General features: G+C 42.4%; 1 long non-coding RNA gene across 1 annotated transcript; it reads right to left on the reverse strand.

Annotated features, from left to right (window-relative positions):
* Window positions 1-1,895: 1,895 nt before the first annotated feature.
* LOC147748855 (uncharacterized) lies at window positions 1,896-10,256 on the reverse strand. Its single transcript, XR_015309787.1, has 2 exons — window positions 6,726-10,256; window positions 1,896-6,438 (listed from the first exon to the last, which is right to left on the reverse strand). It is a non-coding gene; the product is annotated as an uncharacterized LOC147748855 (long non-coding RNA).
* Between the last annotated feature and the right edge of the window lie 3,030 nt (window positions 10,257-13,286).

Below are 13,286 nucleotides of genomic sequence, written 5' to 3' on the forward strand. Positions count from 1 at the left end.
TTTGCCGTGCCAATCCTCATCAGACTGCTTTCGATGCTTTAATTAATTTTGTTACCAATAATTTTTTTTGTACTGCAAATTCATCACGACTGTCTCACCAAGCGATGCCTCGTTGTAAAAAACACATGCTGGAAGGAACTTTCATGTAAATAACTTCACAAAGCCACCCCCGTTGCTTCCAAAAAACCTTTCTTTTTTATTTTAAAGTATACCATATTTCAGCATATTTTATAGATAGCTATTTTTCATGGATGTGGACACAAATGTATGTTAAACTGAAAATATCCACCCTTTACTTAATATATAGAAGTTAGTGAGTTGAAAAGCAGCACAGTAATTGGTGGTAAATATTTCTTCAACTACATCTCTGAACCGATTCTAAGCGTAATAAATGGCTGTAAATTAGTACTACTAAAAGGCGAAAGGGAGAGTGAAATAGAGTTTCTTATTGGGTAGCTCTAATTGAACACTATTACTTTCATCTATTGACTGCCTTACTTTGCTCTATTGACTGATGAGTCGACATGACATTTTTTTCTTTCCTTCTTTTCTTGATACAACCTTTTTGTTGCAGAATTCTATCAACCGAATTTAAGAATTATGAATAACAACTTAAGGTAACAACATTATAGGAACACAACCTCTCACACAAACATTACCCATAAGCTTGATCAATCATGCAAAGATGTTCATATAACCTTTTTTCATCATTCTACTACACGCCGAGAAGGCATTTGATGGAGCTTTATGATGGTACTGATGACATGACGAATGACTAAGTTTGGGATAATGTGGGTCTGAACACAGTATCTGATGCCATAAGTAGATTTCACTCTATATGGGCCCCTCATCTGACTACTTGACACTAAGAAAGGGCATGAGGGATGGTTGGGTTGTAACAGTTGCCCATTCTACATGCCTTTTAGAGGGACCATTTGTAAGAAGGTTTATCAATGATACCAATATTACCTCTATTTTGTACCAAGATCGAACACTTATAGAGGTGACCTCTGCAGCATTTAGATGCCAGTATGGTTAAACAAAGGAACACAGACAACTCCTTGCAGTGGAATGACACTAAAGATTATTTATGTGGCTCATTACTTTGGACTCTTCCTTTGGACAAATACAAAGTTGTATTTGTAGTTTCATCAAAGTGCTCAAGTGATTAATTACACTATGAGTGACAAAGAACAGGTGCAAGTGAGTATAAAAACAACCAAGAATGGAACAGTCAACTGATTTTTGTAAGCTACAATTGCTGGTATCTTTTAATAGAAAACTACACGCTTTTGCCAGAAGCATGATAATGTGACCTACAAAGACCATTATAATCTTTCTCTGTCCTCTTGACGGACATAATCTGCCTCAGTCATCAAATCACATCATTTTAAGGTACTGTGGCGTTCTCTTTACCCTAAAGCAATTAAATGGATATAATAAGCTTAATTTTCATATCTGATGATTCGTTGATGATGTATGAAATATGTTTTCTATTCATGGACATCATTTAGGTGTTGCAGCTACAACCCCTGGCTTGCTCCTTGCAACCCCTGGCCTCAGAGGTGGCAAAATAAGTGCCAGGAACACAAGGGCTGTTGCGCATTTATTTTTCTCAGCATGTTTCTCTTTATACTGATAGCGAATAATATTCTATTATTCACCATTGGAGTAATATACAAATGGAGCAAACGTATTTGGAATTGGACCCTTGGTGGCAACTGTGGTTAGTAAATATGTTTTAAAATGTATGTTGTGTGTGTGCTTACTTGTTTATGTGAGATATGCGATGTGTATGTGTGAACATGTATCTGTATGTGTAAGCATGTGTGAGTGAGAGTCAGTGAAAGATAATGAGTACGACGCTGCAAAATTGAGACCCAAATGTTCTGTTCTTTGATACAAGAAAACACGGCATTAAAGATGCTGTGTTAAGTTAAAGGAGATAAAAAAAGCACCATATTACCAAAGATGTTGTGCATTGTTTCTCTCCCTGTGCGCTGCTGTACTTTTAGCAGCCATACAGCAACACACACACTTGCGCCATAGCGCAGGGGTGTGTGCATTTTCTAAAGCATACGTTCTGTACTGGAAGGGGCACCTTCCAGTACAGAAACTATGCTTTAAGGTATTTCCCACTTTGTATGTGTGCTTTACAATGCGCTCACACACAAAATTGGAGAGAAAAGGAGAAATGGAAATATTTCTCCTGGTTATGCTTGCTCTGAGGAGTCATAATATTTTGCCACAAGTTCCTCACTATCAATGTTTGTAGACGGGGGTTTGCTTCTAAACATATGGATGGTCGCATTGGAACACCAATACACCACCCATGGAACGCCCTCTTGATGCAAAATAACTTAAAGCAGTGCATAGTTTAATTTTGCGTAACTTTGGGATACTAGCTAACGCAAATCAGTATTTGCATTGGATAGTAATTCCCCCTAACACTCTACACCGGGTTTGTGTCACAAAAGTGACACAAACCTGGTGCAAAGCGTTAGTGAGCCTGAGTGTCAATAGGACTGTGTGAGTATGAATGAGATTAAGGGCAAATGCAAGTGAGTGGATGAGAATGAATACAAATCAGTGTATGGGGAGTAACAGAGTGTAAGTGTGACGATACTTAAATGTAAAATGCCTTCATGGAAAAAACCTGGGTCAAGGGCATATGATGTCAATTAGTGTGTTGTCATTAAGGTGAGTGGTATGTGATGTCACTTCCAATACCCCTAACATTTCAAGGAATAGACACCCATGTTTTAATTATGGCGTTTTAGTCTCAGTAACCCACATTTTAGGTATTAAAACGGTTTTGGGATAGGGCTGTTTGCCATTAATTCACTTATCTTTACGAAACTATTTGTATAAATCTACACATTCACAATCAGGTTCTATATATAGAACAGAAAATTATATGCAGTGATCTAAGGAAAACTTCATTCTACAGTTGAGTGCAAAATTAAGTTTTGCCAATTTTGTTTTAATGAAAATGTTTCGTATCACTATAAGGTTTCTGCAGGGCTAAAATGCAAATCTAATCTTCTTAGTATATTACCTTAAGGTATTCAGGTAAACAAATCTCATTGGATCAATTTAGTGTATTCAGCTATTTTGATTAGACTAGAGCTCTAAAGAAGGTCAAACAAACAATTTATTTGGGTGCTCTTGGAGTTGGACCAGGATATTTCAAAGTTTACTTGTTTAATTAAATGTAAAAATAAAACCGCACCTATTTATGTTTTTGACTTGGAAAGATCCAAGCACAGGAGGTAAGTAACACACAATGTAATATATAAAGGACAACTAAGCTGATAAAAGTCTACATCTCCACGTGACCTGATTGTAAAAACACTACATTAATAATGCAAAGCTAGTTTAATTTTTTTATGCATCTTAAAAAGGGAGCTGTATTTTGAGAAATACCTTTCCCCCAAAAATAGATTAAATGGCCATAACAGTATACGTTAATCTTCAGAATGCACCTTAAAAACAAATCTGACCACTACTTAGTTTCTACTTTTTTGAGCTGTACTTCTTAACTGGTCACTGGTGGCATCGAGAGGCATACAAATCAAAAAGTTTTGGACAGCAGAAGTCCCTATCAAATGCTGTAGATCGTGCTGTGCTTATTCTTTCACTTCTAATCTCACTCTCTTTGGTTATTCATTAGACATTAACATGAAGATGATTTCGGCAATGATGTACAGACTTCAGCATTTAACGAGAAAGCACTATATGCGTCTAGCAGAATTAGAAGTAAACAAATATCCAGAACTACCAAGGAGGGTACAACTCACATTTTTACCCGCTGCATTATTAAGTAACTGTGTTTGGGAATTTGTGAGAACAAGTGTTAGTTAACATTCACTAGTCAGAGAACACAGGCACCAGTAAGAGCGCCTGAAACTGGCTACTATAGCATCCAACCTCACTTGATGCTATCAGCTACACACACATATGTACACGCTGGACAACGGGCATCAGTACCACAAATTATAAGAGCAATTTGGTAGAGGCTACTGGTCTCACTCAATGGAAAATCCAAGACATTAAAACTGATATATCCTACTGACCTTGTCTCCTGAGAACCAAAACAGACTCTAGTCTGCAAAGGAAACATTTGGAAAGTCACATCCCAGACTACTGGAAGGTGCTGCGATGCAGTACTAATGGCAGATAGTGCACTAGTCAACTACCAATGAACAATAACATCTAATGCTCTGAATCTGTCAGCTTCCGACTTTTCTAACACTGTCATACATTACTAATGAATAGATAAAGACGATAATGTTTTGACTGCTTGACAGATAGTTAAGACAGGATTCTTTTGATCAACCTTTTTAGGGAAGCAGCACATACTACTTTGGCTTTACAAGAATAAAATAACAGCTTCAAAGAATGCAGACATATTTCCATAGGTTTCCACTCCCTTATAGCAAATACCGTCATTCAGGGCCACTCCCCTCCCTGCCATCCATCATAGAAAAACTGTGATCTAACCTTTCTTTGCTGCTCATACCACATCCACACTTGCAATCGCTCATTTTTTCACAGTATTTTTCTCTGGCATTAGTCTGCACTAGGGAATTCATGGGGCAAGGTTACAAAACGCCCTTCTTGAGGAGTTTTTAAGGGCTATTTTGCAAGAATGAAAAATCTACTTCAATATGCAACATGCTTTTATGCATAGCACTGAAATATAGAGATTCTTGGTTGAAAGACTTGCTTTATGCTTAGCATGGAAACCAATAGCCAGAAGGAGTCTTGTATCTTTTAACCCCCACATTTACTAAAACCGGAGTGCTTCCTTACTAAGCACATACTGGTCTGATTGGGTATAGGAATTCGGAAAGACAGTATTTCAAGTAAAAAATGATTTGGTTGCCACTGAAATAAAAGAACACATTTGGCAAAAAAAATAGGATAGTTCTATAGCAAACGTTCCTTTATGAAAAAAACAGAATAAACGTCAACTAAACGAGCAGAAATCTGAATTAACTTCACAATCATTATGGTTACTTAGAGGACCACTTTCTAAATGAAAAAATGCCTCATTTGAAGTTGTGTGCTAATGGTAACCCGTCTTATATATAGAGGATATATTGTTGGATGAGAGTTCACTTATGGATTTACCTCCACCATAATTAATGCAGCTTCTTATTTTGAATGTCCTCCATCAATCCGGAATTTTGGACTGCTCACTAAATGAGGGCCCAATTTAGATTTCCTCTGCAGACTTAAAGGGGACTTCCATTTGGTTCTTTCCAGAACATTCAAGCCATGGGCTGTTACGGTTACATCACTGAATAAAATGGCCTTTACAAACCGTTGAAGCCCAAACTTGCATTCAAAGTAGCAGCTTTAGCCCAGTGTCTTTCTCCATGCAGCAATAGCCGACCTTTATTGAAGGGGGGACATGGAGGGGGTAAATCAAAACATTTCAATAGTTGTCGCAACTTTCTGTAGCGAAACATAACACATTTATATGCTCCTCAGATAAACTAATTTTATTGCTTTCTAGGATCCTGTGAGTAAGATGTGTATGTTTGGCAGGAGTGAATACGGTTTTCTTTGGTTATTATTAGGCTGGTACTGTTGTGAACGAGGGGATAAACTGTAAAGAATATCTGAGATTTGTTTTATGTATGCACCGTGTTCAGCCGAATAATGTCTGATATATACTTGAATTTGTATGTGTTCTGTGACTTTAAAGTACCAGGCGCATCTGTGCGACTCAGCACCACCAAAGAGTAACTCGGGAAGTGTAAACAATTGTGTGTTTATTGATATGTGTGCTGTTGTGAGTTCACAGATACAAAACCATAAGGAATACCTGAACTGTGTTAGCTGGGTCTGAAGGATACTGGCTATTATGTTAGGATGAACACTTGTTATTGATGCGAGAAGTGCTATCAGTGGTCAAGTATACTCAATTACAATGATTCATTCATGAGGCCTAATGTTAGCTGTTGGGTGGATGGTCTAGGTCTATAGGTAGTTTCCCAGTGCAGGTATGCTTCTTGCCGAAGCCAGACAATGCACATAACTATCCTTCAGAAGGCACAATCAGATTTTGTAAAGTCTTTCGGCGACACACAACATACCAAACATGTACAGTAATTATTATATACACTGAGCAGACAACATAATTCTCCCATTGCATTGGCTGAGCTCTGTGTGCTCATTGGTTAAGATATGACTTTTTATTTCCCCACGTTTTATTACAGGAAATGCATATTCTCTGCTATGATCTTCTTTGATTAGAAAACCTTAAGCGCAATTCATTAAGAAGCTTTTGTCACTCCCTCTTGTTTATGTTTGCTTTTTCTGATAATCTATTAGTCTTGCCTATTGTCTACTGTCTGCTTTCACTACCTGGTTCATCTAATTCTTTAACCTATACTTTGAGTGGATTTTGGGTCAGACCTTTAACCCCTCCCATGCTTGTGACGGAACCGCTCCGTCACAAGTCACGGGTGAGCTGTGCTTGTGACGGAACGGCTCCGTCACGGCCCGCTCGCCGCGCCTGCGCGGCGCTGATTACGCGCCTGCGCTGAGGCTTTAGTGGGCGGGCGGGTTCGTGACGGAACCGTTCCGTCACAAGCGCAGCTCACACGCGAGCCGTGACGGAGCGGTTCCGTCACTAGTATGGAGCCGCCGCGCGGGTGCCCCACCCCCTTAGCGCTGCGGCGGAATAGCCGCCGCAGCGAAGGGGTTAATACCATTATTTGTTTGTTTACTTTCTTGAGTAACCATTGGCTTTCAACATTGTCATCGCACCTTGGATAAGCCCACAAGCGACCAGTACACTCTTCTCCTTCTTATATAGCCTTAGAGCTCAACGTAGCGGGTTCTACCAGCCTTTAAAGGCCTGCACCAGCGTTAAGAGCCTTTAACAAGGGAGGAGGCCTATAATGGTCAGGTGGAGTCTACTATGGACTCCTCTAAGGCTATTAGAACATTCAGCCCCTAGAGGACAGAATGTTCACATTTGTAAAAACAAAGGCCTCTCTGAGCCAGTGAAAGAGTAACTGCAACTATTCGGTCTCCTGCCTTTCATTCTCTCACTGCTTACCACCACTCTCCTGCCCCTGTCTGACCCTTGCTCTATGTTTTTAGAGAGGGCCTGCCAGGTGTAAACTCCTAACTACCCACTGACTAGGATTTATGTGTTTGGTATATATGCATATTTTACTAATTTACAGTTCACAAATAGCTGTCAGCGATCTTGTGACAGATGTATAGTAAAGTGTGACAAATTTAACCCTTCACAAATGGCCATTAGGTGAGCATGTGGTTCCGTGGCGACCATCTTTGAGTAGTTCATGTGTGGTAAAGTATAACAGAGACCACTAAAAGACGGTGGCCATGTTTGTGCATGCCTGGGTTGGCACAGGAGGCCAGCTTTTATTGGATTATGCCTTATACAATGGCAAAAATAAAGAGGCAGACAAGCAAGTCTAATTGATGTTGGCAATACCCTTTTTTGTAAACCTATAAATATTTTACAAAACTCAGGACTCTTAAGTTTCAAAAATATAATCATCGTAAGAATATTGGAATATTGAGAGCTTCATTGAAGACAATGGAGTAGCTCTGGGCTTATAATGGCTATATGGGCCCAGAACTCCAACATTCCTATTTTTGTCTTTATTTAGAACATTCTACCCTTAGTAGGTGAAATGTTCTAATAGCCTTGTGGCCCTTCTTCCAAAGCCTGTAGTGGTTGTTAAAGGTACTCTCCCTCGTTATAGGCCCTTGCCAGCTCAGTTACGGGCCTTCGACAGCTGGTATGGTCATCGGCAGCGAGCTACAGTCCTCAAATATTCCTCTGTTTGAATGTAAGTGCAGGACTTCCTAAAATTAAAGTAATGAAAGATTAATATGTAAAGTGAATGATACAACTCTTTCATATTCATAACTGAGCTGTGTCCTTAAGGAACAAAATGTTCCCCCCAAATAACTAAATTCATAACAAAGTGCATAGTTCAATAGTAAATGGCAATTACACTTCTTTATGGTACCAGCTGCAGTGATGTATTGATGACTTTTATTACCTGCAACAATTTAACAAGGCATTCTGGTATTGCTATTATAAACAGCTTGCTTCTCTATAAAAAATCATAGGCCCAACCAGGAACTTCAGCAATGAGTAGAAGAGTTCCCTTTTCTAACTTGGAGACATTATACCAGAAACTGCTTTCCTGGTTATCCAACACTCCGGTACCTGCCCTAGTACTCTAAGACGGAAGAAAAGAAACTGTATCACTAAGAGAAGCATTAGGTGATACCAAGAAGTTCAAGACTGGCGAGAGAGACCAAAATGGCCTGCGTAAGATAATGCCTCTTTTTGAATTGTCACCCCCAAGTTTTTCAAATGATGCTGCTGGTTTTTCAACTTTGAAAGTGCACTGAAGCCTCCTAACCAGTCTTCGGTGCCAATGCACTGACTCTAAAGTGTATGTTGAATCTGCAATACCCAATTGGAAATAGTTAATTACCAGTAAGTCCCTAGTAAATGGTACCCTGGCCATGTAAGTTAGAGGGGTACTGTGAGAAAGTGCCCTCTTTCTGCATGGTTGCCCCACTTTTTGCTGAAATGCTGCTGTGCTTTGACTGGTTGTACACTGGGCCCCTGCCAATCAGGTACTCAGGGCCTATGTTCTTTCCCTTAAAACTGCATTGGAGACCAAACCCAATTGGCACTCTCTGGCCACAGGTCAGTCCCTGGCAAATGGTACCACAGGTACCCAGGCCACTGTGACCAGGGAAAGCCTCTAAGGGCTGCAACACTTATTTTGCCACCCTTAGAGGCCCTGTACCTTTACACTCACGCAATGCCTTTGCCGGCTGTGTGTTTTAGTACAGCCCTGTGTGCCATGCCTACAACCTACTGCCCTGGCATAGACCAGTCACCCCTCTAGCTGGGTGCACTATACCAGTGGTGAGGGTACAGGTGAATGAGCCCTGTACCCCTATAGTGTCTAAGTCAATTCTTAGACATTGTAAGTGCAGAGCTGCCATTAAAAGTATATGGTGCATGGGGTTTGTCATTGCGAACTCTATTGTACAGTAATGGCTGCACTGAAAACGGAGAAGTTTGGTATCACATTTCTCAGCAGATTAAACCCACACTGATGCCAGTGTGGGATTTAATGAAAAATGCACACTGAGGGCATCTTAGAGATGTCCCCCTGAAAAACGACCTACAACTAGTGTCCATGCTGAGTGCCTGTTAACAGCTGCCACCACCAGACATGTTTCTGGACCCCTGGGTCAAGATCCTACTGCTCTCGAGGGAGTGAAACAATGCACATCCTGGGACGAGGTGCCAAGCCTCCTCTCCCAGGATAGGATGGGCAGGATCCACGAAGGGGAAGCTGCAAAGGCTTCCCGCCTTTGAGAGGTTCCCTAGGCCTTTTGCTGCTTCCAGCAACTGGTCACCACCGGTTCTGAGCGGGAAAACAGGTGGGAAAACCAAGTGAGGAAGTGAGGTGTGCCCACCTCTGCCAACCCGGAGGCGAGGGAAAGTACTGTCAGTCCCTGCCCTCTTGTTGATGGGGGGACCCAGCCAACCAGGGTGAGGCTTATGCCCCTCCCACTGGAGGCTGGCATAATAGGGGGTGTACCTACCCCAGGGAAGGGACACATGGATCCCAATCTTTTACCTACCTGTAACACTCCTAAATCTAGTATTTTGGGGCACCCCTGAACCTTGCTTTCTCAGACAAGAAACCACAAGAAGAAAATAAGAAGGACCGAACAGCTGTGTCGAAGCTAAGAAGAGGAGGGTGCCCACTGACTTCGCCCCAGCTTTACTGGCTTGTCCCCACCTTGAACCTGCAGAAGCAAAACTCTGGTGTGTCCTGAAGCCAGCAACCTCAAGAACCCCGAGGACCTTCCCTGCCTTCCAATGAAAAGACTTTGTCTCCTTCGAACACAGGATTTGTTCACCCACAGACTCCAACTCTGGCAAAATCCTCTAGTCTGTACAACTCTGCACCGACGCCCACTGCTGAGTTTGAGTGGCCTTACACCGCGAGGAGGTCTACCCGGTGATCCTGACTCGAGATCCGTTGATCCCTGGCCTGCTTGAAGCCTCCAGCCGACGCCTGAAGCCTCAATCCGGAAGGTCCCACCCAACCACGACTAGGAGCTGGTAAGAAGAACGAACACTAAAAGAAAGCCCTGCACCCAATGCCCCACGGTCTTGAGTGGCCTAACCAACAGTGTCTCACCAACCCCAGCATCCCAACTTACCTCTCCAAGTGGTGGTTGCACCCAGGAGACCTTCATCCCGAGCCTGTACTGTATTTGCAAACCGGAGACTCCCCTTTGAAAGCTACAGGGCGCGGACGCCAAAACAGCACTACGCACCCGGCCGCCCCAGTGCCGTTGAGGGTGCATCTTTTGTGCTGTTTTGAAATCCCATTTGCTCTGAGCTTAAGTCCATGAACTTTGCTCCCACAACCTTGTGGCTTGCTCTAGGCAGCCACCAACCGGAGGCCCCCTATTCCGCATTGGATAACAATGGGCCTCAGCACATTGCACCCGACAGCCCTAGTCCCGCTGAGGATGTAACAAGAGTGTATACTTGACCCTGGGGGACCTGGAGTCTACCCCCAGAATACCATCTCCCACAACAAAGTACTTACCTGTTAACCGATAACACTATTTCCTCTCATAGGATAACATTGACTGTTTTTCTATGAATAACAGTATGTGTGGAGTTTGAAAATCTATAAAAGTCTTTAAAACTGTAACCAAATAACAAAAATGCTCTTACTTACCTGTTTATATGAACTGTCCCAGTGCAGTATCCAGGTATACCACACTGTGTAAGAAAAGTAATCTGAAAGTAATCTACTTGACATTCTACTGAAAAGCCAATACGAAGTATATGTACAATATTTCAAAGCATTGCATTACTAGTAGTTCTTCTGTAATCAAACCAAAAGTATATATTTAACTGCAATACAAACTGTTTACAAACTGTATTATTACAGCAAAGTACTTATCACTTATCTGTGCCAGGCTTTCTTGGTTCTAGGAAATGAAATAACTAAAAGAATATTTTTATACCAAACCAATTGGTCTGAAGTTCAGTCTTTGAGTGTGAGATATCATTTGCTGATTGAGCTTGTACAACAAATGCTTGACACTACCCTCTGATACAGCATTACTGCTCGCCCACACTACCATAAATAGAGAGTAAGGTGCTATCTACTATTAGCCCTGCCTACCTTTAGGGTTATACTGGAAACTGTGCACACTATACCTCATTTTGGTATAGTATATAGTGCCAGCTTCCCACAGGTACCCTATGGCTTGCTGCACTGATTGTGCCGTCCTGGAGGTCTCCCAAGTAAAACAAGTCCCCCCGTCCCCCACAGAAGACTGGCAGAGCAGTCATATACTGCTAGTTCAACTTTGCTATTGAAAGTAATGCCAAAGCTACCATTTCCCCCAGGACATACATGTGTAAGCCACCTTTCTGGCAGTCCTACCTAGCCCTAATGGCAGGTTGCAACACATGACCCAGGAAGGACATGTACTTTGCATGTCCTGAAAGTGAAGCATGCAAAACTGCATTTTTACTGAGTAAAGACTTGGTCGCCCAATTTGTAACTAAAGGGTTACACATTCACCCATCAGCTGTGCTAACTCCTGAACAGTGCGACAAAAGTAGGAACTTCAAGGTATCAATCAACTCATTAAATCAAGCCTGACTTGTGTCTCAAATCAAAATGAATGTAACTTGTAACAGTGTGTACCTTTAGCAAAGCCACCACTTTGCTGCCTTTAAAACTCATGTGCCTTCCCAGGCACACACAGAGTCTGCTCCACAAGACAGATTTCTGCCCTCCTGCAGAGACATGTCAAAGATTCTCACGAAGGTGAACTATGAGGGATTGCAGGCCAGGGAGGTTCCACCTCACTACTGCTAGAAGCCACTTGGATGTTAGCCCCAAAAGGTGGGATTCAAAGGTGAAGCCGCCTTTGAAGGGCAGATGTGTAACACCAGGGAGAGGGCAGCCACATTGCTGAGGTACAAAGGGTGGCACAGGGAGTTGAGGGGGAAACCAGTTGGGAAACCGCTTCTCCCAGGGGCGTGTAGTCTGAGGTAGCTACACCACGAGTGTGGGCTAAGTAGGTCTGAAAACCAAGCGAGGGGTCGTGCCACTGTGGGAGAGGGCAGAATTGCACATCTTGGAATAGCCAGATGTCACATTCCACAAAAAGTGGTTACCAGGCGTGGGAGAATCTGGTAGTCCATTGGCTACTAACTGCATCCTGCCCTGAGCGTACTTTCCGAGCATAAAGGGGGCATCTCCGGCACGCAGACCTCAGATTTCAACCAACTTGGAAGAAAGACTGAAGAAGGACTGCCCTGCTGCACTGAGGGAACAGCAAAGAGAGGCTGACCCAATGAGGACTGCACCTGCTGCACCTGGTGGCTGTGAAGAGAGGGACTGTGCCTGCTCAAGGAAAAGTCTCTACCACCTGCACAGTGCAGAATCAAAGACTGAAACCTGATGTACAGAGTTGCACCCAAGGTTGCTGAGATTGGAAGTGCTGTCAGAGAGTTGCTGAAACCCTCAAAAGGCAAGTTATTGACTCAGGAAGGATTTGCATGTGACCGCGACAATGGGCGACTGGTAGTCCAGTGATGACTGGACTTCAGCCAGCCTGGAGAGGACTTTGTGGGACATCGACCTTGCAACCAGCACCCCTTCACCATATTCTTGGTCCAAGGAATCCCTGCAGGAAGACCCCTGGTAACCGCATTGCATCCACAGCATCCTTTGAGCATCTTCAGCAACCTTCATCCCCTGCATCAGGACCACTCCATAGGAATCCACTGCAACGCAAATAAAGTTCCTGGAACTCCTTAAGGACTGTTTTTTTCGGGAATGTAACTGTTCTGGAGCACTTTGCTGGTTCACTTGACTAGCTACCTGCCAAAGTTGGTTGTTCCAAGTATTTCTAACCAACCACATTGACACAAGTTTTCCTTGAGAAAGTTTCTAAGCATCCAATTCATTAACTTTGCAAAGGCCTGCTCGCGTTTGAGTGAAATTGATTTGATTTATTATTGCTTGTAAAATCCATACCTCCGGAACCCTTTGATGGATGTTTTTCGTTCTAGTGTCTAAATTCTTCTAAACATACAGTCTATTTTTATAAATTGGTGTCAGATTGCTTGAGTATTGTTTTGATTATTTCTTCAGTTGTTTTGGTGCTGTTTACATGCTTGTCCATCTTTGTAAGCCTTGCTGGTA

This window comes from Lissotriton vulgaris, chromosome 1_1, assembly GCF_964263255.1.
Source record: "Lissotriton vulgaris chromosome 1_1, aLisVul1.2, whole genome shotgun sequence".
NCBI lineage: Eukaryota > Metazoa > Chordata > Amphibia > Caudata > Salamandridae > Lissotriton > Lissotriton vulgaris.